Here is a 14,859-nt window from a genome sequence, read left to right on the forward strand (position 1 = left end):
TTTCAATGTATCAAGCTGTGGTTCTAATGCTGTAAGATTGAGTTAATGTGAAGAATAATAGGAATTGGATGTAACTCGCAATTTTAAGGATAATGTATTATTTATTTAATTGTAGTGTATTCATTTTCATTGTCTTCATGGTCAATAACTCTTAGCTTATGAAATTACTGACTGGGTACTTTTTTGTATTGTATCTGTCAAATTTTGTAAGACATTCGTAAATACTGTATTAAAATGTATGCAAATGATGACACAATTTGTACATGTACTTTTTGTGTGTCAGCGTTTTTATTTTTGATCAGCGCATCATTTCTCAAAAGTATTTAATATGATATGGTGTGTTTGTATGATTGTCAAAGTGACGTAAAATGTTCACATGCAAACAACACTGAGGTATTTGGTCACCATTCAAAGATAATTTAAACCTTTAGCTATATCAAGCAGTATCAGGGTTGTGAATTGTGTACATGCAGCATTGCCTGTAATCATAGTCTAGCTCCCTCTCGAGTCAGTTGTTTTAGTCTTTTTACGAAATCATGGTTTAGCCCCCTCAGCAGCATTATAATCTAGCCCCTCAGGAATTCTGATATCTGCCTCCCACCCCCACTTGTTCTTACCTCTATAAGTAATCATGGCAGCCCCCTCAGTTCCAATCTCTTCATCCAAATTCTGAACATAACAGTTTCAGGATTCCAGTGCTGTTGGATGCTCAGTAAGTATACAATGATGACAGAAATATTTTTTATCAAAAATATATATATTTATAAATATTAATATGATAAACATATTTCACTTTTTCATTATCACTTACTTTGCCTTCTGATCCTGACTTGATGTGCCGTGTGTCAATTTTATGTACTGATTATATGAGTGAGCCTAATTCAAGCACCACATTAGGCAGGCCACATGCTGCGTGTCAAATTCCACGATTCATGTTCTAGGCCTACAGTTTAAGCTAGAAACTGAGAGGCAATTTGGCTAAACTTTACTTTATCAATTCATCTACACTGATAATTCACCATAGGACTTCAACGGCACCTTCTATGTGCATGAAGTGGTGACCTGCGATATGTGTGTTTACATATTCTACTGTACATATAGGGGCTCAGGTTACTACAGTAAGGGACTGGATAGAAATTCCAGAGTGGGGGCAGTGTTTTTCAAAATGACAATGCGCGTAGAATAGTTACCCTTCAAAAGTGTTTGCAAGAAAATTGGCTACCCAATTATGCACTTAATTAATGAGGTTCAGGATGTGATTACATTAAGTGCCCAACCCGTGCACAAAATTATATGAAGGCTGTAGCACGGGAGGTCACATTAAAATTTGAAAAATAACCACATAAAAAATACAGTGAATATAATGAATAGGAAAAAACTAATTTACAGGCATATTCGTTAAATTTAGGTCAAAGGACATCCTGGTCAAGCTTCAAAGGACATGTTTGCAGAAAACCTTGCTGACATAATTATCCCTGTTCACAAAAACTCAGACTTCTAGCTTTGTTGGCTAGCCTATAATTATATGTGCTTTCAATTACCTCATACAATTGTCGTGGTATTAAATCATCAATGCACACTGTCAATGACATTTGTAAAAATAGTGATGTCTGTCTTCTTCAGGAACATTGGCTGAATAAATCTGAACTCAGCTTATTGTCACAGATAAACAGTGATTTTTATGCTGTTGGAGAAACTGCCATGGATGAGGAAGCCGGTCTCCACCGAGGTCGTCCATACGGAGGTGTCGCAGTGTTGTGGAGGAAATCCCTTGATTCCGTTAAAGTTAAACGGTTTAATGACAGTCGCTTGATTGGCCTCGAGATTTCACATTCTGGTGGTATTCTTACAATTTTAAATGTTTACATGCCGACCTCTAGTAGTGATAATCTTCATCTCTTTGTTGAATATTTAGCCAAAATTTATACTTGTATCGATGACTCTCCATCTAACAGTGTGTTTGTCATAGGCGATTGGAATGCCGATATCAACTCTGAATTTGGTAATGAGATGAAAGCTTTCTGTGATGCAAATGATTTAATTTGTTCAGATGTTAAACTTTTAGGTGGAAAACAGAGTAATTTTACTTATTATAGCGAGGCTCATCATACAACATCTTGGCTTGATCATTGTATTTCCACTCATAGAGCGCACAGTAGTATTCATGAGATCAAGATTCTTCATGAGTATCTCGAGTCCGACCATTTTCCACTGAATGTGTCTTGTAATATGAATTTTCTTCAAAAATATGATTTTTCATCCAGTGAGCAAAACTTTTCCAGGCCCATTGATTGGTCGAAAATCGATAATGAGTCTTTGCATTGTTACTTTAATTGTTCAAACAAGTATCTGAGCAATATTGATATAAACAGGGATGCTTTTACCTGTCACAACCCGCATTGTAAAGACCCTGTTCATATTTCGTCTATTGCTAAACTTTATGATGATATTGAGCATGCTTTATCTTTGGCTTCATCACACTCCATCTCCAGTAAGTCTTATTCTAAATGCAGAGAGAAATCTATCCCTGGTTGGAATCAGCATGTTAAAGAATATCATTCCATTGCCCGCGACGCCTTCCTTTTGTGGAAAGAAAGTGGCAGCCCTCGGTACGTCCAATTTTCGATCTTATGAGAAAGACTCGTGCTAAGTTCAAATTTATGTTTAAAATGTGCAGAGATAACGAGTCCAGGATGAGAGCGGATGCTCTGGCTGACAATCTTTCAAACAAAAATGTCAAGCAATTTTGTAAAAATGCCAGTAGCAAAAATAAGTCTGCACCTTTGTCTTCTTCTATTGGAGGTTGCAACGGGCATACTGATATAGCGAATATGTGGCGTGATCATTTTGCAGAGTTACTATCGTCTGTTTCAAACTGTAGTAATGAATCCTATGTAAAAGATACTTTTTCTATAACTACTTTTGATGATGAAATGATTACTTCTCCAACTGCCATCAGTGAGTGTATTTCTAGGCTAGCAAGTGGCAAAGCTTCTGGACCCGATGGTTTAGTGGCGGAGCATTTGAAATATGCACATCGTCGTCTTAATGTTCTCCTTTCTATCTTGTTCACTGCCTCACATGTTCATGGGTATTTACCTTCCCGTATGCTTGATACCACTTTGATCCCTCTTGTTAAAAACAAAAATGGTGATGTGACTGACCCTAGTAATTATCGTCCAATTGCCATCGCTACAGTTATTTCCAAGGTGTATGAAATTTTGATTCTTAACAAATGTGACAGGTTGCTTGATACCTCTGATCACCAATTCGGGTTCAAAGAAAATCACTCAACTGACATGTGTGTTTTCCTCTTGAAAGAAATTGTTGATTTTTACAATCGGCACAATAGCCCTGTGTTTCTTTGCTTTTTAGACGCCACTAAGGCGTTCGATAGAGTGAACCACTGGACATTATTTCGAAAATTAATTGATAGAGGGTTACCTGTTTTCATAGTTAGAATTTTAACTTATTGGTACAGACATCAAGAATTTCGTGTTAAATGGGGGTCTGTTTTATCAGAACGTTTCCCTGTTCACAATGGTGTTAGACAGGGTGGTATTCTATCTCCCCGTCTCTTTTCTGTATATATTGATAAGCTGAGTAATTTGCTCACCAATACAAAAGTTGGTTGCCACGTTGGTGGTATGTGCATTAACCATCTGTTATATGCTGACGATATTGTTTTGATTTGTCCAACTGTTAAAGGTCTCAATAGCCTTTTGAAAACGTGTTCTAGTTATGCTGTTATTCACGATATTATTTTTAATCCGAAAAAATCGAAGTGCCTTGCCGTTATTCCAGATCGGCTTAAAATTGTCCATATCCCCAGTGTTTACCTTAATGATACAATTCTGTCTTTTGTTGATAAGCATTCATACCTTGGAGTAATTTTGAATTGTATGGGTAACGATATTGACGACATGAAGCGTCAGATGAGGTCGTTTTATATCAATGCCAATTCTCTTGTTCGTCAATTTTCGAACTGTTCCTATTCAGTCAAAATAACTTTGTTTCAAGCATATTGTACTATGTATTGTTCGCATTTATGGCGTCTTTTCACGAAAAAGTGCATAAATGATGTCCGAGTTGCATACAACAACGTTTTCAGAATCCTGTTACGGGTTGACCGAAAATTGAGTATAACGGATACTTTTGTATATAATAATATCATGACCTTTGAAAGCAAGCAACGCACCTTGCGTTCAGGTTTTATTTAAGATTGGAAAAAAGTGAAAATCCATTAATTGCTGCTGCGTTGTCTATGTATGTGCGTCTTAATAGTGCTTTTTGGAAAATATTGTACAGAGATTGCTTTTAAATTGTCGCTCTGTTGGTTTGTTTTAGTCCCTCTTTTTTTAGTCTTTTTAGTGTGTCATATGAGCTGGTTCTCGAAATAAAGTTTATTATTATTATTATTATAAATTAAAGGCCAGAATGGTAACTGTTGATAATTTTTTCACCATTTTTGTTTGAATGTTAACCATTCCTTGTTTACTCTCCAAGGCATGTTGATATACACAGTGTCAGCTTGTTGACTCAGCCTGCGTGTGTGAAAACCGCATCGTTATTGTTGAAAAGTGACTTCTGGTCCGGACTAGAAGTCAAATATGTAAACAGTAACAGTGCATTTTAACACAACAGTGTACTGTTATTGTTTACATTTGACTTCTAGTCCAGACCAGTATTTGTCAACAAGGACGATGCAGTTTACACATTTACGGGGTGAGTTGACAATGCAGTTTTCACATGTACACATCCATCGCTTGAGGACGAGATCTCCCCACGCTCCCCTCCTCTTACGCATGTTACGGGGGAGCGTAGGAAATACCCTTGAGCGACAGAACCTTCCGTCTAAACTGAGGGTCCATAGCTGGCTGCCTTTGTTCATTTTTGTCCATGATTTGTATTAAATAAAACAACTATAAAAGAGCGCTGAAATTATTTACATGAAGCACTGTATGTATGCCATGTTACATGTAATATTGTTATATTGTTGGCAAGTAGACCATAGGGAACCAGGAAAAACAAATAAACAAACAAAAGCAAACCAAAAAATCAACCAAACAAACAAACATAAGCGAAAGAACAACTGAAAACCAAACAAACAACAAACGAAACAAAAACAATTAACCAACCAACGATCAATCAAAAACAAACAAGTAAAGAATGAATACTAATAAATAAAGAAACCGATAAATGTCCAAACGTAAAACACAAACAAACATAAAATCGTTAATGGGCCAATTGCGTCACCCTTATTAGAGTGCGTAACGGGTAACAACGATTGGCCCATTTACGATTTCAACTGAAAGGTCCGACGTCTCTCAACTGCTCAACTGCAAAAAGCAACCCGGGTATTCTAAACATTGCACGGAGAAGAGCAGAAACAGGAAGAAATTGTGTAGACATGACTTTAGAATATCCGGTAATTTGCTTTCTTGTCGATCGCACATTCATTTTATAACACAGTGAATATGTGTGCCCCATTCATGTTCCTCCCAACTAACATGTAAGCGTATTGAGTTTTAATCGTCGAAGGTGACACGGTCATTTAAAGGGATTGGGATACAGTCGTCGGAACTGCGCTCAAAGGTCGCATGGGACCCATACGACAAATTTAAACACTGCAGCCAAGGTTCGATTGTGATTGAAGAAAGTTACTTTTGAAAACATGTCTGTCATAATCTATATGGCATATTTTAAATGTTGCAGATATGGTGACGCGGAGCATCTAGATATCGTGCACAAAATACATTGTTTGTAAACAAGAAACTCGCACAGGCGCAGTTCCGACGATAGTTTCCCTAAATAATTTGCGGAAGGAAAAGATCCGATATGGTCGGCCAGCCTTGATTGGGTAGTGATACTGACATCGCATTTTGAATATGTTGCAAGTTTTGTTCGGTCAATTATTTCAATTTTATTTAATTTAGTGTTTTCTCTTGTATTCATTTATTTATTAATTTCTTTGTTTGTTTGTATGTATGCTTGTTTGTGTGTTTGGGTTTTGGTTTGTTTACTTATTTGTTATTCATTAACTTGCTTGTTTGCTTTTGTTTGATTCGTTTATTGTTCATTTTTTATTTGTTTGGTAGATTTTTTTGTTTTTGCGTGTTTGTTTGTTTGTTTGTTTGTTTGTCCGGGCTTCTTTGTGATTAGACTGGGCAAGAATTCAGCCGTCAAATTAGTCGCATTGGACATGCCACACCACAGTCGCGGTCCCTTCTCTTGCGGAGAAACCATGGACATGCACAGTCCGAGTTGACGCGTGAAATTATGGCAGGCGTTTCAAAATTAAGGGTGATCGAGCCACTAAATTTTTACAAAGAATTTTCGTTATTTTTGGTAATTTAAATTCGTATGCACATTTTCATCGGAAAAATAGCTAAAACTTTCATTTATTATTCAATGTGGTTCACATTTAAATAAATCAAGTGCAGCATTTCAAGAAAGGAACTGAAAGTAAATATATCGGGTTGGGCAACGCTTACGGGAGATTCATAATTTCTGTCATTCGAATGGGATAAAGTGGGTGTATGTCAAATCCTTCGAGCTGCCAAATTAATCTGGTAACATATTGATTTTTTGTAGTAATCTCATCCTCACATAAGCTTATTGATGTCTGTAACTCTCTGCTGTACGGACTTCCGAATAATTCAATCATTCAGATTCAATGTGTTCAAAACATGGCTGCAAGAATTGTAACTCGTTCAAAAATCTCTCTTCATATCATCAGTATCAATTGGTTACCGGTGACACAGCGAATTGTTTTTTTTTTAAGATGTTAGTCCTGACTTTTAAGTGTATTCACGGGCTTGCTCCCAGTTATCTTTCAAATATGATCTCACTCTATATGTTCCATGTCGTAACTTTAGGTCAGCTGACCAGTTCAGACTTTGTGCGGTGCGAAATATGGGGATAGTTCGTTCAGAGTGTAGCAGCTCCCATACTCTGGAACAGTCTTCCATAAGATATTCGGCGTTCTCCCAGCTGTCAATTTTTAAAACTAATGTTAAAACTTTTTAATCTGTTTTTAGACTTCGGTTTTCAATGTGTTTTTGCAGTTTTTAAATGTATTTTTAATTGAATTTTGTAACATAATGTGTAAATTTTATTTCAGCGTCCTTGATCACTTTTATTGTGGATATTGACGCTTTATAAACAAATCATTATTTGGTGACCTACAGCTGAATTTTGCAATTTTACAAATTACTCATAAAAACACGTGTATAGCTTAAAAGCAGTCTGATGAGCTTACATTTGCAGATTAAACAGACATTACTTCACCATCCAATTGTCCAAAATAAGTTGCAATCGTGTTAGAGCGTATACACGATTTATCATAAAATTCGAGTTTATGAGGCTTAGGCCAGAGTAAAAAAACTTGTTCATCGTATTTTTTGGACCAAGGTTCAGGAGCGGCAAGAGAACATTTTTTTGTATTTTTTATTTTTGGACCAAAGGTAATCGCGGTCCCTCGGACCCTTTTTGTCGGGATGCAGACAAGGCAATATAATCTTTCCCCTTTTAGGTCATACCCAGAAATATCTCAGACAAGATACACTGATACTGGTTATTGAATTCAACACTATATATTTCTCAACAGTAACATAGGGAATTACATTCACAGTCGGTGTTTGCACAACATACATTCTGAGCATTTCAAAATTTGCAATGCAGAAGTATGAATTTGCCGAAATAAAAATAAAATCCAAATCGGGTAAAGTAGAAGCGGCGATTCCGATGAACAATTTATTTTTTTTTTTCTGGCCTTTAATTGATCATACTTAATTTACTTAAGCAATATTGTACCCCCTTCTGGCCCACAATGGACTAAAGCAAAGTTTACCCTCCATAATGTACGAGGCGATTATGTCGTGCAAATAGTTTGCTTTATTCCATCGTGGGCCGGATTGGATAGCTGTGGCGATGCCAGGGCAGTTGTAGATGTGGGAAGCATCTGGGGCCACAATGCTGGATAATCAGAAAAATTATCAGTAATAATCTGGGGATAACGTCACAAAATCCACTGGTATCTACAAAGCTTTAATATGATCCGCAATAATTAGCGACTTATTTAATACGATCATAGGGCCAGAAGTTAAATACTCACAACTTAAGTGTGAAAATTGTTTATGACGTTAAAGAGGCACTCCCACTTGGTAACATTTTTTAAAACACATTTTTTAATGCCAACGGTCGATATTTGACGTGGCGACTGCGCGCGGATCGCGAGATATCGATAAAAACATGTCCTCAAAAAGTAAAAGTTTGAATTCCGGTGGCCTACCTAAATTCAGCTTCCGAACACCGAACGTTCGGTACTGCGGCCATAGTCAACTAAGCTATGGAGTACGAGTCTATGCTGACACTTCTGTACGCCACAGTACTACTAGCATCGGTGATCGGTCATGCCCGGATGGAGAAAGCTGAGTCTTACTGCTTGGCGAATAAACGAAAAACAATTTTTGCTGATTCCACCAGAATTCATAGGTGACAAAATGTAGTCATCAGAGGTGGTTAATATTTTACACGTGAAACTAATATTTATGTGGTATTATGTTAAAATATAATACAGCTGATTGAGAATAATGAAAAAGACAAAAACTAAGGAGAAATTTCAAATAACTTACCTGAGGTAAAGGCATAATGCTGTATGTAAAGTTTTCGCAGTGGGGGTAAATAAATTGCGTTGTTCGAACTTATTATGGACTCCCTAGAATATCATCAATCAGCACAACAACAAACCTTCGGAGCCTTTCGGGTCATAATCAGAAACGATCGTAAAACTTCGGGATGTGAAAATACGCTCGGGAAAATGACATGTTTTCTATCGATATCTCGCGATTCGCGCGCAGTCGCTACATCAAATATCAACCGTTGGCATTAAAAACATGTGTTTTAAAAATGTTACCAAGTGGGAGTGCCACTTTAATAACTTTTATAAGTATGAATAAAAAATATGATATGTATACTTATGTAAAGATCCAGTCGGCTACATTAGAATCCTTAAAGACGTTCAAAAGGCACAGTTTTGGTACATGTCCTCGGAAATATTGTGTAGCCTATAATTATAGCATGATGCACTGTCAAAGCACTGCCTTTGCAGTGATCTTATGGTGACCGCGCATCATTGCACAATGCATTGCAAAGAGCTGTGCTACAACTTAGCGAATTTTGCACAACTTTTGAATTTCATTCAGGATTCCATTGTATATTCATATAGATATACAATGATGACAGAAATATTATGTTTTATATCATACCAGTATATTGATGGCGCAAATACGGCGATTGGTCGAGACGCAAAAAGAACCATGGTATATTGGCGATATACCACGGCTGGCATACGCGTGAGCTTTCAGCTTGAGCAAAAATCTGTTTTGACGTTCCACACCAGAATGATATAATAGCAATATAATAGCAATAAATAAAGTAATGATATAATAGCAATAAATCACACCCAGCGACGGTATACCACGAGATTTTGACCAGTTCAGGTCAAAATCTCGTGGTATACCGTCGCTGGGTGTACTTTATTGCTTAAATAACCTCTAATTATCAATGATACTCATAATTATAAATGTATTCAATAATATGATAGACGTTTTTGCACTTTTTATGACTAGTGCCTTCTGATCCCGTGATATGATATGCCACATCATATTTACAAGGTGGCGCCCGGATGTTGTCAGTACGTACACTATGAAGCGTAGTCCAAGCCAGCGCTACGGGTTATGGATGGCTGCAAGTTTTGATCATTATTTTTTTCGTTACGATTGGTGCTAAATGAAAACAGCTATAGGCCTAAAGCAGACAGTTTCTGTTGTCCCCCTGAAGTGTGTTGAAAATATTTACATGAAGGATGAGCCTTGTAAACACAGCGCACTGTCTGCATGCCATGTTAATATTGTTGGCAATTAGACTAGGCTAGAATTAAGCAGCTGTTAACAATTGCATGAAGGCGTGACACAGGCTTTTTTCTATCAGATAATATCATCTAAGATGTTAAAGTTAGAGAGTTCATGAAGCTTGAAACCAGAGAAACCGGATGATATTATCGATATAATCCAATAAAACAGCGTTTTCGGCATTTTCCACCAACCAAGTTCTAATATTAGACTCTAACTTAGAAGCTTGACGATATTATCGATTTTATCCAATATTTATCGATATAACAGCATTTCGGGCATCGGCCACTTCAAACTCCTCTAATGTTAGACTGTAACGTAGAAGTTGGACGATATAATTAGGCCTATCGACTTTATCCGATAATATCCGATAAAACAGCATGTTGGGCATCGGCCACTCCTCAGCCTTTCTAATATTAGACTCTAACTTAGAGAACTTAAACGATATTTAAGCAATAATGCACCCCCTCCCGGCCCATAATGGACGAAAGCAAACTTTGCACGACATAATGTACGAGGCGAAGCCGAGTACATTATGGAGTGCAAAGTTTGCTTGAGTCCATTATGGGCCGGGAGGGGTGCATTATTGCTATTATTTTATAGTTTTGGCAATGCCAGTGAATTGTAGTTGTAGAAAACGAATAAAAAGGAAATTTAAACTGAGTTTGAAGCCAGTGAGCGTCCTGACTCTGTACACATCACATGCACTCCACACTGCACTGCACTGAACATGCACGTTCAGCACAAAAAATGACCAACACTTTCACGGTTCATTTGAATTGAAAAACGATGTATTTTCGAAGGAAATGAAAAGGAACTGCATCCCTACCGTCTATATCAAACTTGAAACATCACCTTTAAATATCATGCCATTCAAAAAGCCGACACGGTGAAATGCCAGATATGAAGAAACGGAATGTCCATGCATCGACATCAGCATGATCAGCGAGCCTGCATGCCATGGTATCAGCTGATCAATACGATCATTATTATGTCGCTAGTAGTACAGCATTCATTGCAAACGATATCAACAGAGTTCAACATTGTTATTCAAATGTTTATATTTCAATAATAATTGTGTCTATAAATTTAATTTTCGATGGCTTCTTGAGAAGAGCTATTTTATTTCGGCGAACGAGAAAACTTGACGTAAACGGGTGCTTGAAAGGTACACTTGACAAACATACTGGAGGGTTTCCGTACCGTCGCGATATCGAGAACAAGGCAAGGTAAAACCACAGACAAGGAGAAAAAAACGATGAATGAAAGTTGTCTCCGATTACAGTCAGTGCATCAGAATTAGGTGGCCGAGATGTTAGATCAACGGAGAGTCCACGGTCGTCATGATGTTTGGTAGTAGCTGACCTTGGACAGAGACTGAATGGCTCCGTAGTAATTTCGGTAGACACTTCCGGTCAAGGTTGATGACAGCAAGCTTCCGTTGTTGGCCCGTTTACGGCTGGTTCGAGTAGCCTTTCACGCTTGCATAGTTTACACGGCCACTGACATAAATAATATGCCATGTGTCAAACCAAGTATTGTCTAGGAGTTTGCAAACGTACTGAGTTCTGTTTCACCTATACGGCAACGAAGCGAACCATGTTGTAAACAAACGTATCGGACGGGGACTGCATGCATGCTGAGCGCCAGCCCGACAGACGACAAGTGCATGCGTGAGGACTAAAAAGCTAGAAGGGGGTTGCTCAAAAGGTGGAGAGAAAGAAGGGGGTTACTCAATTTTCGATGCGAAATAAATTGAAATACTTCTCAGATTGCACCATTGCACACATCAATTTCTCAAAATTCGATGCCAGAGGGGGACACCCCATCTTGTGCTTTCCCCCCGGGGATGTTCTAACAGTTGTACTTGTGAAAAAAATAAATGAAAACACCTCCAAGATTGTATCCGACTGCAGCATTGCACACACAAATTTCTCAAATTTTTCACAGGATCTAAGACAAAACTGAACTGTTGTGAATTCATCCTTCAAATAACACAGAAACATATATTTTATTGACTTCAGTTCAATAACCATTTTGATATTTAACCATACCGTATTCAGGCTTTTCATTAGAAGCTGTCAGCCAGAGAAATTGCATGGCTGGCGAGGTTGCAAACAAATAATGCATGGATTGAAAAGAAATACTGACTGATGGTCCTCTGACATCATTTGCAGAAATGTAAGATTTTGCAAACGACACAAGAAGGTCGCAGATTTTGCATATTCTTTGGTCTTCTATCTCTGGTAATCTGGGAACTTATTTTTACAAAATGCTCTGTAATTGTTTGGTTGTTGAATAGTGTGACCAAAACACTGATCATGCAAAAATGTATAAAACAATAAGTATCCAATGTCAATTTCAAACAGTTGTACAGAGTTTAAAATAAATTGAAACACCTCGCAGATTGCACCATTACACACACATAATTTTTTTAAATTTTTCATGCGAAAGGGGGACCCTTCTCTCGTGCTTGACCCCCCTTTGGGTGTTCTAACAGTTTCACTAAGTAAAAAAGAAACTAATTAAAACCACCTCTCAGATTGCACCAGACTGCACCATTGCAAACATCAATTTCTCACAATTTTCCACGCAAGATAGGGGACACCCCTTTGACACTTTCCCCTCAGCTTCTCGCGTGTTCGCCCTCCTGTACTTTCAAATTCTGCCCTGTCAAGATATCCTAGTGAAAACCCTGTCGTGATACCATCCAAATTCAACAACACTAGGCCTATAACACGATTACAACTAATCTAGGATTGGATGGACGCGAACTAATGTCGGTGTAATCTGCAAATGTATAAAGCTCATCTGCTTTTCTTTTTAAGTTACACACTTGTTTTTATGAGTAACTTGTAATATTGCAACATTCAGCTATATGGCTACTAATATTTTGAGAAATTTCGAAAATATGAAGATCCAACTATCCCAAATTAGTTCCCATCGTGTTCTATATGGTTGGATACTGGTTATCATGGTTATCATAGCTTGAGGTTTTATATCTATATTTTGTTGTAATTTTGAATTTCATTTGTTGGTTTCATTTTTTTCAACCGTCATGATCAAGAGATAACCGATGATAATCTAGCAGGTACACCAAAGGGTCCTCAGGCTCCGATCATGATGATGTTGTTGTTTTTTATTATTGTTGTTGTTGTTGTTGTTGGTAGTATTTGCAGAAAAGAACAAAGTATGCGCTGCGAAATTCAATACAGCCTAACTATACATGTGCGTTGCAGCCTAACTAAACTATGCGTTGCAAATTCAATACAGCCTAACTATACATGTGCGTTGCAAATTCAATACAGCCTAACTATACATGTGCGTTGTTGCCTAACTATACATGTGCGTTGCAAATTCAATACAGCCTAAAATGTTAGGCTGTATTGAATTTGCAACGCACATGTATAGTTAGGCAACAACGCACATGTATAGTTAGGCTGTATTGAATTTGCAACGCACATGTATAGTTAGGCTGTATTGAATTTGCAACGCACATGTATAGTTAGGCTGTATTGAATTTGCAACGCATAGTTTAGTTAGGCTGCAACGCACATGTATAGTTAGGCTGTATTGAATTTCGCAGCGCATACTTTGTTCTTTTCTGCAAATACTATCAACAACAACAACAACAATAATAAAAACAACAACATCATCATCATCGGAGCCTGAGGACCCTTTGCTTAGACTTGCTCCAAGTCTGTTGGCATATACCCGGTATGTATCAAAACATATAATAACATTGAAGGACTTATAGACATCAGCAGACCGTAGCGCTATTGGTAGGCTGTTGCGACGATCGTGGGGAGAACGGCTTCAGTGGCAAGCAAGTAGGCCTACTCATCAGCTGTGGAGAAAATCCAGGCGACTAGGGGCCAGTCCCCCCAAATTCTTCTTCTTGGTCTCAATATTTCAATATTTCGGAGTTTCCGATGAAATTCCTCCGACCCCCGCCCGCCCAAGCCACAGGTGTACGGAGTTGCCGGTGTACATGCATATTCTCTCTATGCATGTACACCGGCAACTCCGTACACCTGTGGCCCAAGCCGTAAATAATGACGGCTGCCCTGATGCCTATTAAAAGTGTCAACGTCGCGGGCGGTATCCGCGCTGGACACAGCTTGCCACTCTTGTTGAGGAACATGAACAGTGGACAAGTAGACATGCGCAGACCGAGTAAGGCGTAACCATTTTATCACCTGACCTATTGGAAAATACATCAATAAGAACTGCTAATGGATGTTTTGAAACAATATATAGCTGCTCAGACAAAACGCATTACACGTTTGGCGTAACAATTCTATTTTCCAGCAACCATGATATGGCCATGCATAGCTCATGAAAATAATGACTCATCAGATTTACCTGTAATTTACATGACAAAGAGTGACACAGGTCACGATCGAAGAGCTACCATGGCTTATGATGAACAACGAAATAGATGCTTTGCGAAATCGCGAAATAACGAAATGACAGCATTTCCACAACCCCAAAATATTTTCTTAAATAAAATCTAATATTTAAATAATGTCCATGACCGCAGCAGTTGGTTTACTGGGTTTAATGAACGGATTAGGTATGTAATGGAATATTTTGAAGTGACTTCAATCACGGTCGAACTACAAAGTGATACATGGCGAAATCATTGGCCGCCATGAAAATATCAGTATGAACACGTACTCCCACAGTCTCTACAGTACCTGTGTAGTCAGGGCAGTTGTGAAGCTTCACAAATCTCTCTCGAAATAAAGCCATAACATTTTGGAATTGAGGTTTTTAATCTTCAAACACTAGCTGTCGAAACGCAGCTATCCGTTGGCGGGTAGCGTGCGTAGCTATGCGGTGGCAGGGTTGACCTTTGATCCGCAAAGCTCTGCATACATGGCAGGGCACAGGCGACCCAATAAGTATTACTGAGTTTTTCACACTTTTCTCTATCATTTTC

Source organism: Ptychodera flava, chromosome 2, assembly GCF_041260155.1.
Source record: "Ptychodera flava strain L36383 chromosome 2, AS_Pfla_20210202, whole genome shotgun sequence".
Lineage (NCBI taxonomy): Eukaryota > Metazoa > Hemichordata > Enteropneusta > Ptychoderidae > Ptychodera > Ptychodera flava.